Source organism: Triticum aestivum, chromosome 6D (genome assembly GCF_018294505.1).
Source record: "Triticum aestivum cultivar Chinese Spring chromosome 6D, IWGSC CS RefSeq v2.1, whole genome shotgun sequence".
NCBI classification, from domain to species: Eukaryota; Viridiplantae; Streptophyta; class Magnoliopsida; order Poales; family Poaceae; genus Triticum; species Triticum aestivum.
This window is the reverse complement of record NC_057811.1, coordinates 472812282-472824559: the sequence shown is the minus strand read 5'-3', so window position 1 is coordinate 472824559 and position 12278 is coordinate 472812282. Positions and strand designations below refer to the sequence as shown.

The window sequence follows — 12278 nt, the reverse complement described above, 5'->3', positions numbered from 1 at the left end:
AGCAATGTGACTAATGAGTTAGTTGCGGGATGATGCATTATGGAACGAGTAAAGAGACTTGCCGGTAACGAGATTGAACTAGGTATGAAGATACCGATGATCAAATCTCGGGCAAGTAACATACCGATGACAAAGGGAATAACGTATGTTGTCATAACGGTTCGACCGATAAAGATCTTCGTAGAATATGTGGGAGACAATATGAGCATCCAGGTTCCACTTTTGGTTATTGACCGGAGAGGTGTCTCGGTCATGTCTACATAGTTCTCGAACCCGTAGGGTCCACATGCTTAACGTTCGATGACGATTTGTATTATATGAGTTATGTGATTTGGTGACCGAATGTTGTTCGGAGTCCCGGGTGAGATCACGGACATGACGAGGAGTCTATAAATGGTCAAGACGTAAAGATTCATATACAGGACGATAGTATTCGGACACCGGAAGTGTTCCGGGGGTACCGGGTACATATCGGGTCACCGGAAGGGGTTCTGGGCAACCCCCGGCAAACTACATAGGCCTAATGGGCCAAGAGGGGGACAGACCAGCCCCTAAGGGGCTTGTGTGCCCCCCATGTAGGCCGAATTGGGGGGGGGGAGGAAAGGAACGAAGGGAGCAGGAAAGGGGAGGATTCGGCCTCCCCCTTCCCTTCTCTCCCCCCTCTCTTTCCTTCCCCCTCCGACACATATGGAAGGGGGAGGCCGACTTGTGGGAGGCGCCCAAGTAGGATTACTCCTACTTGGGGCGCCCTTGCTGCCCCTCTCCCTCTCCCACCAATATATATGTAGGGGGTACCGCTAGAACACACATCATTGATTCCTAGCCGTGTGCGGCGCCCCCTCCACAGTTTACGCCTCCGATCATATTTACGTAGTGCTTAGGCAAAGCCATGTGCGTATCACTTCACCATCACTATCACCACGCTGTCGTGCTGACGCAACTCTCCCTCGACACTTTGCTGGACCAAGAGTTCGAGGGACATCATCGAGCTGAACGTGTGTAGAACTCGGAGGTGTCGTATACGTTCAGTGCTTGATTGGTCGCAACAAGAAGAAGTTCGACTACATAAAACCGCGTTAACAAACGCTTCCGCTTTTGGTCTATGAGGGTATGTGGACACACTCTCCCCCTCTCATTGCTATGCATCTCCTAGATAGATCTTGCGTGAGCGTAGGAATTTTTTTGAAATTGCATGCTACGTCTATGCATAGATGATATGCACGAGTAGAACACAAAGAGTTGTGGGCGATGATCGTCATACTGCTTACCACCAATGTCTTATTTTGATTCGGTAGTATTGTTGGATGAAGCGGCCCGGACCAACCTTACATGACCACATTCATGAGACCAGTTCCACCGACAGACATGCAACTAGTTTTGCATAAAGGTAGTTGGCGGTGTCTGTTTCTCCAACTTTAGTTGAATCGAATTTGACTGCGGCCGGTCCTAAGGTTAAAACAACAAACTTGATAAATTACCATTGTGTTTTTGTGTTGTAGGTAAGAACGGTTCTTGCTAGAAGCCCGTATCAGCCACGTAAAACTTGCAACAACACAGTAGAGGACATCTAACTTTTTTTCCAGGGCATGTTGTGATGTGATATGGTCCATACATGATTGATATACGTTGTTGTATGAGATGATCATGTTTTGTAAAAGTTATCGGCAACTGGCAGGAACCTTATGGTTGTCGCTTTATTGTATGAAATGCAAACGCCATGTAATTTCTTTACTTTATCACTAAACGGTAGCGATAGTTGTAGAAGCAATAGTTAGCGAGACAACCACGACGCTACGATGGAGATCAAGGTGTTGAGCCGGTGACGATGGAGATCATGACGTTGCTTTGGAGATGGAGATCAAAAGCACAAGATGCTGATGGCCATATCATGTCACATATTTTGATTGCATGTGATGTTTATTGTTATGCATCTTATTTTGCTTAGTATGGTGGTAGCATTATAAGATGATTCGTTAACTAAATTTCAAGGTATAAGTGTTCTCCCCGAGTATGCGTCATTGCGAAAGTTCTTCGTGCTGAGACACCACGTGATGATCGGGTGTGATAGACTCTACGTTCACATACAACGGGTGCAAGCCAGTTTTGCACATGCAAAATACTCGGGTTAAACTTGACGAGCCTAGCATGTACAGACATGGCCTCAGAACACTGGAGACCGAAAGGTCGAACGTGGATCATATAGTATATATGATCAACATAGAGATGTTCACGATTGATGACTACTCCATCTCACGTGATGATCGGACATGGTTTAGTTGATTTGGATCACGTATCATTTATATGACTTGAGGGATGTCTATCTAAGTGGGAGTTCTTAAGTAATATGATTAATTGAACTTAATTTATCATAAACTTAGTCCTGATAGTTTTTGCATATCTATGTTGTAGATCAATGGCCCGTACTACTGTTTCCTTGAATTTTAATGCGTTCCTAGAGAAAGCTAAGTTGAAAGATGATTGTAGCAACTACACGGACTGGGTCCGTAACTTGAGGATTATCCTCATTGCTGCACAGACGAATTATGTCCTTGATGCACCGCTAGGTGAAAGGCCTGCTGCAGGAGCAGATGCTGGCGTTATGAACGTCTGGAAAGCTCGATATGATGACTACTCGATAGTTTAGTGTTCCACGCTTTACGGCTTAGAATCGGGACTTGAAAGACGTTTTGAACGTCATGGACCATATGAGATGTTCCAGGAGTTGAAGTTAATATTTCAAGCAAATGCCCGAGTTGAGAGATATGAAGTCTCCAACAAGTTCTATAGCTGCAAGATGGAGAACAGTTCTGTCAATGAACACATACTCAGAATGTATGGATATCATAATCACTTGACTCTGCTGGGAGTTAATCTTCCAAATGATTGTGTCATCGATAGAGTTCTTCGATCACTGCCACCAAGCTATAAAGGCTTCGTGATGAACTATAATATGCAAGGGATGGAAAAGACTATTTCCGAGCTCTTCGCAATGCTCAAAGCTGCGGAGGTAGAAATCAAGAAGGAGCATCAAGTGTTGATGGTTAACAAGAACCACTAGTTTCAAGAAAAAGGGCAAGGGAAAGAAGGGGAACTTCAAGAAGAATGGCAAGCAAGTTGCCACTCCCGGGAAGAAACCCAAAGCTGGACCCAAGCTTGAAACTGAGTGATTCTACTACAAAGGGACTGGTCACTGGAAGCGGAACTGCCCCAAGTATTTGGCGGATAAGAAGGATGGCAAAGTGAACAAAGGTATATTTGATATACATGTTATTGATGTGTACCTTACTAATTCTCGTAGTAGTGCCTGGGTATTGATACCGGTTCGGTTGCTCATATTTGTAACTCGAAACACGGACTACGGATTAAACGAAGATTGGCTAAGGACAAGGTGACGATGCGCGTCGGGAATGGTTCCAAGGTCGATGTGATCACCGTCGGCACGCTACCTCTACATCTACCTTCGGGATTAGTTTTAGACCTGAATAATTGTTATTTGGTGCCAGCGTTGAGCATGAACATTATATCTGGATCTTGTTTAGTGCGAGACGGTTATTCTTTTAAATCGGAGAATAATGGTTATTCAATTTATATGAGTAATATCTTTTATGGTCATGCACCCTTGAAGAGTGGTTTATTTCTATTGAATCTAGATTGTGGTGATACACATATTCATAAAATTGATGCCAAAAGATGCAAAGTTGATAATGATAGTGCAACATATTTGTGGCACTGCCGTTTAAGTTATATTGGTGTAAAGCGCATGAAGAAACTCCATGCAGATGGACTTTTGGAATCACTTGATTATGAATCATTTGATACTTGCGAACCATGCCTCATGGGCAAGATGACTAAAACTCTGTTCTCCGGAACAATGGAACGAGCCGGTGACTTATTGGAAATCATACATACCGATGTATGCGGTTCGATGAGTGTTGAGGCTCATGGCGGGTATCGTTATTTTCTGACCTTCACAGATGATTTGAGCAGATATGGGTATATCTACTTAATGAAACACAAGTCTGAAACATTTGACAAGTTCAAAGAATTTCAAAGTGAAGTGGAGAATCATCGTAACAAGAAAATAAAGTTTCTACGGTCCGATCATGAAGGTGAATATTTGAGTTACGAGTTTGGCCGTCATTTAAAACAATGTGGAACAGTTTCACAACTCACGCCACCTGGAACACCACAGTGTAATGGTGTGTCCGAACGTCGTAACCATACTTTATTAGATATGGTGCGATCTATGATGTCTCTTACCGATTTACCACTATCGTTTTGGGGTTATGCATTAGAGACAGCTGCATTCACGTTAAATAGCGCACTGTCAAAATCCGTTGAGACGACACCGTATGAACTGTGGTTTGGCAATATATCTAAGCTGTCGTTTCTTAAAGTTTGGGGATGCGACGCTTATGTCAAAAGGCTTTAGCCTGATAAGCTCGAACCCAAATCGGAGAAGTGCGTCTTCATAGGATACCCTACAGATCCGAAGGCAAGATCTTTGTTGCCAAGAATGGAACTTTTCTAGAGAAGGAGTTTATCTCGAAAGAAGTAAGTGGGAGGAAAGTAGAACTTGAGGAGGTAATTGTACCTTCTCTCAATTTGGAAAGTAGCTCATCCAAGAAATCTGTTCCCATGATGCCTACACCAAAAGTTTTATATGATGCAAATGGACGTCAAAACTGCTTTCCTTAATGGATTTCTGGAAGAAGAGTTTTATATGATGCAACCAGAAGGTTTTGTCGATCCTAAATGTGCTAACAAAGTGTGCAAGCTCCAGCGATCCATTTACGGACTGGTGCAAGCATCTCGGATTTGGAATATACGCTTTGATGAGGTGATCAAAGCATATAGTTTTATCCAGACTTTCTGGGAAGCCTGTATTTACAAGAAAGTGAGTGGGAGCTCTGTAGCATTTCTAATATTATATGTGGATGACATATTGTTGATTGGAAATGATATAGAATTTCTGGCTAGCATAAAAGGATACTTGAATAAAAGTTTTTCAATGAAAGACCTCGGTGAAGCTGCTTATATATTGGACATCAAGATCTATAGAGATAGATCAAGATGCTTGATAGGACTTTCACAAAGCACATACCTTGATAATGTTTTGAAGAAGTTCAAAATGGATCAGTAAAAGAAAGGGTTATTGCATGTGTTACAAGGTGTGAAGTCTAGTCAGACTCAATGCCCGACCACTGCAGAAGTTAGAGAGAAAATGAAAGTCATTCCCCATGCCTCAGCCATAGGTTCTATCATGTATGTTATGATGTGTACTAGACCTGATGTGTGCCTTCCTATAAGTTTAGCAGGGAGGTACCAAAGTAATCCAGGAGTGGATCACTGGACGGCGGTCAAGAACATCCTGAAGTACCTGAAAAGGACTAAGGATATGTTTCTCGTTTATGGAGGTGAGAAAGAGCTCGTCGTAAATGGTTATGCCGATGTTAGCTTTGACACTGATCCGGATGACTCTAAGTCACAAACCGGATACGTATTTTTATTGAATGGTGGAGCTGTGAGTTGCTGCAGTTCCAAGCAGAGCGTCGTGGCGGGATCTACGTGTGAAGCGGAGTACATAGCTACTTCAGAAGCAGCAAATGAAGGAGTCTTGACGAAGGAATTCATATCCAATCTAGGTGTAATACCTAGTGCATCGGGTCCAATAAAAATCTTTTGTGACAATACTGGAGCAATTGCCTTGGCGAAGGAATCCAGATTTCACAAAAAGACCAAACACGTCAAGAGACGCTTCAACTCCATCTGTGATCTAGTCAAGGAGGGAGACATGGAGATTTGCAAAATACATACGGATTTGAATGTGGCAGACCCGTTGACTAAGTCTCTTCCACGAGCAAAACATGATCAACACCAAGACTCCATGGGTGTTAGAATCGTTACTTTGTAATATATGTTATTGACTCTAGTACAAGTGGGAGAATGAAGGAAATATGCTCTAGAGGCAATAATAAAGTTGTTATTTTATATTTCCTTATTCATGATAAATGTTTATTATTCATGATAGAATTGTATTAACCGGAAACTTGATACATGTGTGGATACATAGACAAAACACCGTGTCCCTAGTATGCCTCTACTTGACTAGCTCGTTAATCAAAGATAGTTATCACCACCTTTCCCACGTCCACCTTCTGGCCTTTGATCAAGTAGAGTACGGTGCACGGGGTTTCGTCAGCCTGCAAACACGAAGGCCCACCTAGCGCACCAACATATATCTAGAATATATCACCCTTCTTCAAACAGTTGTCCTGGACAAACCTCCTCCATCCGCTTTCGATCCGATAATACTTGCGCGAACCGTTGAAGCTCGCATTCCATTTCTTCTCACCTAGCTGGAAACAGATGACTTTCCCATCTCCAAAATGTTCCTGCCCGTACATGATTGGGACAGTCTGTTACAGATTAAAACCAAAGAGGTAGTAGGTTAGAAGTAAAATAATATTGCATGTATTTGTAAACTGAGGTATGATCAGTTATAAAAACTATTACAGCATAAAAAATAGTGTAGTGTGTTTGTCCATAAAGAGAAGCAAGTTAACAGACTTGAATGTGCATGGTCGAAGCAACAAATAAATATGGAGGGAGCTACTCACGAGGGAGAATCCGGGATGAACATTGGCCTTGCCAATCAGAGCAACAAAGATGGTTATGCCACTTCTGCGTGAACGGATAGTCTGGACCATGTCTTTCACCTGCTGCTCCTGAGCAGGGGTTAGCTTGGTCTTATCCGTGGTAATATAACCATCCTTCTTCTGCTGCTGCTTCTGAGATGAGGTTCGATTTCTTCTAACAACACGCCTGAAACCAAGTGCATTCCGGACATGATCATGTGACGAGAAAGAGCCATCTCCTTCTCCTGTGTGTGTAACCAGAAACAAATAAATACAGGTATAAAAGATAGATGTTTGTTAAAAGGGGGAGAATATGTTATGTGTTATTTTTATACCAGCTGATGACTTGGGGGAGAAGGAATGATTCAGGGGAGCCTGCATTAGCATGGCCTGCTGCTGAGGCTGAACATCAAAGTGAGCAGGCGGTGGCATTAGCATGAGCGGAGGAGAACAGTCCACGGGGCCATCAGAAGGATGTTGGCTCACGGTTTCAGCACCATTTGTGTGCCTTTCGAGTGCACGAGGCGGGAGCGGATCGACAACGGATGAAGCCTTCTCACGCCCAAGTTGATCCAAGATTATGACACTGAACCGGGAGTTCCCATTGTATCCGAATAATATTATTCTGTCACCCATCTCTAGACGAAACTTCTGTACGAAACTCCCCCATCCCGCTGCAAGCACAAGCTGCTCTTCTTGGTTCTTGATAACTTGAATTATGTATCGACATTTATTCTTTGTTTCAAGTTCAATCTCTCCTGGGATCTCTCCCTTGAAACGCTGAACAAATTCCTTTTGGATGATCTGCCAAAATACGTTTCAAGATATTATATTATTTGAAAGAACAGTTCGTAAACAAGATACAAAATGAAACGGCAACCATACCACAAGGACTTTTTGGGCGAACTAACATACTAGAATGTTCTATCATGCTGGCATAAATATAGTCATCAAATTAACTGGAGAAGTGTTCACAATGATGCAATAACTACACGCGGTACACATAATTTAAACTAGAAGAACGAAGAAAAACACAGCGGGTCTCATGAGAAACAACAAAATCACATGACCTAAGGGAGTGGTACTGTTTTGAATATGAATTACCATCTTATCTTGGAAATCACCCGTCATGCGCATCAAAAAATATTTCTTTTCATCGTCCAAGTTCATATAGTGATGTTCATCCCAGATTTCACATGTATCACAAAGCGCGTTCATTTTTCTTGCAGACCTGCAGTGCAAAAGCCATTTTAAGTGAGATTTGTTCTTGCCCTATGAAATGGTATCATACATAATAATTAAAGACTAGCTAGATACTTTACCCGATTTCGTTGCGTCTTCCTTGGACTTGTGGTGGAAAAGGATCGACAAGAACAGATGATGCTTTCTCACGGCCAAGCTTATCGAAAATTACAATACTAAACAGAGAGTCTCCATTGTATCTGAATAGTAAGGAATCACCCAACTGTAGATGGAAGTTCTCGACGAATTGGGGCCAACCCACTTTAAGAACATGCTTTTCTTGGTACTTGGCAACCTTAATTGTGTAACTAGCCCTGTTTCGAGTTTCTAGCTTGATCTCATCCGGAATCTCGCCTTTCAGGCATCGCACCCACTCTTTTGAGATTATCTGCACAAAGAAATTTAAAAATATATCTGCTGAAACGATATAGTTCCTGAACAAGGTCCAAACACGCTTCAAGGAAACATGTTGAATGCTTAGGAAAGTAGCTAGTGCCTAAACGCATAAGAAACAAAACATGCATTCCGTAGTGGGACTAAATCTAAGAATAGATATTAGTTACCATCTGTTGTCGAAAATCACCCAACATAAGCACCAAGAAATGTTTATTTTCGTCCTCCAAATTTTTGTAGTTGTATTCATCGCGCTGTGTGCATCTTCCACAAGACGGAGACATGGTCTTAGCTTGGCCACCTGCAGCACAAAAAAAGTGGAATGTGAAGACATGAAGAGAGTTCATATACGTCATGATGGATCAAGAGAGGAAGAGAGCAGAGCAGCGCACCAACCAATCGACGGAGGATTACTGGCCAAGATCACACTAAAATATGAGGGTGGAGAAGTCCAAGATCGAACTATAGCGGAGATCACGCTGAAAAATGTAGACTTAAGACTTGGTCTCTCTCTCTCATTGTTTGAAAATGAATACATAGCTGTTGTATTTATAGCCTTATTTCTAAAAATATAGCCGTTGAAATATATTAATTGTCCAACGGCTATATTATACCAACGGCTACGGGACTACTAGTTGTCCAACGGCTATATTATACCAACGGCCGCGGGACTATTAGTTGTCCAACGGCTTTATTCCAATAATAATTGTCCAACGACTATACTTCAACGGATTTTTTACGACTAATATAAATGTGTACGATTCAATGCACGTTCATATTTGGTAGTAGAATATATTTTTAGAGATATTTGGTAAAATATTAATTGCACGTTGATATTAGGTAAGATTAATTGCACATTGGTATTAGGTAAGATATTAATTGCAGGGTAATTATAGGATTATCACTGATAGTAATATTTGGTATAATATTTTTTGCAAGTTAAACATGTTGAGCTCTCGTCACCGAAGCAATTTTGACCGTCGGATTGACATGAATTGATGGTCGAGATTAACTGGATCTGCCTCTTTAAATCTTTTTATGTCTTTATTATTGACTATAGATTATACTTTGACAATAACTAATACTCCCTCCATCTCAAAATTCTTGTCTTAGATTTGTCTAAATACAGATGCATCTAGTTACATTTTAGTGTTAGATACATCCGTATCTAGACAAATGTAAGACAAGAATTTTAAGATGGAGGGAGTATCCAACGGTTATTCCAGTGCCTACTTTTAAATGGTTATAATTTCCACGGTATTTTCCAATAATTATATTGTCAAAGTTCTCATAGCTACATTTGAGCTCGAGAAACAAACACAGAAATGTTTGTGTACGCGTGAACATGAAACACAGGGACTCGACGGCTGTCTCTAGAATATCATGAGCCTTTGATCAATGGCACAACTAAAACTAACTCTAGCAGACCCCGCAAAAGGCTCTGACCTGCAAAATAACCATTAAAATGCGGGTCCGCGGCGAAAATCCCGCCCGAACAGACACTGCAAACGCGTTCAGCCCGCAAAAAAATTTGAGGGACGCGGCAAAAACTCGGCCCCAACCCGCGTATTTGCGGGTCCCCCCCGCCCCCCGGCCCGTCGGTGCCCTGCATATAGCGGGAGCGGTTGGTGGGGGGAAACCACCTCCCCTCGCCCCGCCGCCCCGCCGCCGTCCAAGATTCCGGCGAAACTGGCCGGCGGGAGCACGCCGAAAGGCCACCACACGCACGAGGTTGCCCTCCGCTCCCCTCCCCTCCCCCTCCTCCTGCGTCGGCGGGTCGGGACCTTGCGGATCTACGGCGCTTCATCGCGGGCGGCTGGATTTGGCTTTCCCGGCTGCCGGCGGCTGCGCCAAGCTATGCAATGGTCGGGGAGCACCTCGCGCAGCCCCGGCAAAGGATCATCGGCGCATGCAGGTGCGGGTTTGTCCGCTTGCCACCGCCGACGGTTTGCCGGCATGGATTCAGCCGTCCGTTCGCCGGGCTCGGCCCTTGCGCGGAGGCTCTATGGCTCGCCGATGCTGCTCATACAGTGTGACGACTGCCCACGGACAGTGTTGCGGCTGACTTCGGGCACGCTGAAGCACCCCGGATGGGTGTTCTTCAAATGCGAAAACGACAGGGTACGTGCTGTTTTTCATTCGGCTCGTTTCGATAGCTCATTATGTTTGCTCATTTCGAACATCATCATGTGTGTAGGAAGATGGATGCTCATTTTGGTTTTGGGAAGGCGAATATATTGATTTACTGATAGAAAGAAACTTGATAGACGTTCGTGCACTCCTTAGTACAATCGAAGGCAATGAAGCGCATGCATGTGCAACTAGAGGGGAGGCAACGTCTACTTTTTTAGAACCAAAGAAGAATAATGAAGAATGCAAGATCAAGAATCCGCAGATCAACAATGAGTGCACGGAGAAGATATTGCTTCAACTAGTGGGAGCAGTTATGGAAGTTGAAAATCTTCTAAAATGCATACTTGTGGTTCTTGTTTTCTTTGGTCTTGCTTTTCTAGCAAAGATTTCGTGATGTCCTATGTATTCAATGTGGTTGAAAAATGCAAATTGAGGTGCAAATTTAAATTTTGCGGACTGGGGGGGGGGGGGGGGGCAGAGGAAGACCCCGCTACCCACACCCTGCGGTTTGCCTCTGCAGCTTTTCGCTGCAGACTGCAAAACAGTTTTTTTCGCGAACTGCAAACGTGAAATGCGGGTCGGCGGGTGCGGGTCTGCTAGAGATGCTCAAACGCCTGAGGTGAAGAACTCACGTGGTAATACAATTGTACATGCGTGCACTCAACTAAATCGCACTTGAACCAAATACAGCTACGACGTCAGCCTTTGCAAGGTGAGCAGCTAGCCGGCGAACCACATTTTTGTTGGACAGCCCAGCTCGCCGGCGACCTCCCCCCAACAGATTAAACCCTGACACAGGCTAGTTCATTAATCCACGGCCAGCCAGAGACGCACATCACATGCACCCGATTTGCGTAGCCACGACCGAATACTTCACGCTAGATTATTAATCTGCCATCGTCGGTCACGCTAGTTTATAATCCGCCGCCGGCCAGCAACTCAGAATACATATGGGCATGATCTACCAGTGCGCAAAACCTGCAAAAAAATGAATCCAACAAAAAGATAATGTATAAAGGCCTAATAAGATTGTCAGAGCAGTCAAAACTCAAAATAAAGCTCAAAGAGGTAGGGCAAACAGCATCAGAGCGACCTGACATTGTTGATCGAGTGTTCCACATAAAGCTCAAGGAGTTCATGCGAGACATAAAGGAAAGAGAATACTTAGGAAGAACACAAGCATGTAATAGCCTGCTAAATTATAATAAACTGTTATTTACTATTCCTCGCAATTTAACTTACACCTACTATTTTAGTTGCGGTTATCTACACAATAAAGAACATGTCATCTTCTCGGACTCCACTGACTTAACAAAGATAGTAAGAAACGAAAGGGCAGGAATAACTAAATTTAAGAAGTGTATGGAAACAAACAAGCACTATGAAGAAGCCAGATAATTAACAGATGCAGAGTTCCAGGCAAAATGGGTATGGAAAAGGGGGGGAAAAGGGGAACAGGAACAAAGGGCATCCAGCAAGTGGATTTACTATGCCCATCCAGCAAGTGGTCAGAAATACTACATGAGAATGCTACTTAACGTCGTCAAAGGATGCACATCTTTTGAAGACATAAGAAAGGTAAATGGAGATGTCTATAAATCATACAAGGCGGCGTGTGAAGCATTAGGATTTCTTGATGACGACAAAGACTGCACTAAATGTATCAAAAAGGCATCAAATCAGGCAACTGGAAACCAGCTACGACAACTTTTCACAACCATCTTATGTGACTGCAAGGTTACAGATCCAACAAAGATGTGGGAATCATGTTGGGAAGTTTTAAGTGAAGACATGGAATGCAAACAGATAAAAATCTTGAACTATCCTACACTACGTCTAACAGATAGACAGAAGAAAGATGGCAGCTTGCTA

General features: G+C 43.2%; 1 pseudogene; it reads right to left on the bottom strand.

The window, feature by feature from the left end:
* Positions 1–6242: 6242 nt before the first annotated feature.
* LOC123142740 (putative B3 domain-containing protein Os03g0621600) lies at positions 6243–8629 on the bottom strand (annotated as a pseudogene).
* Between the last annotated feature and the right edge of the window lie 3649 nt (positions 8630–12278).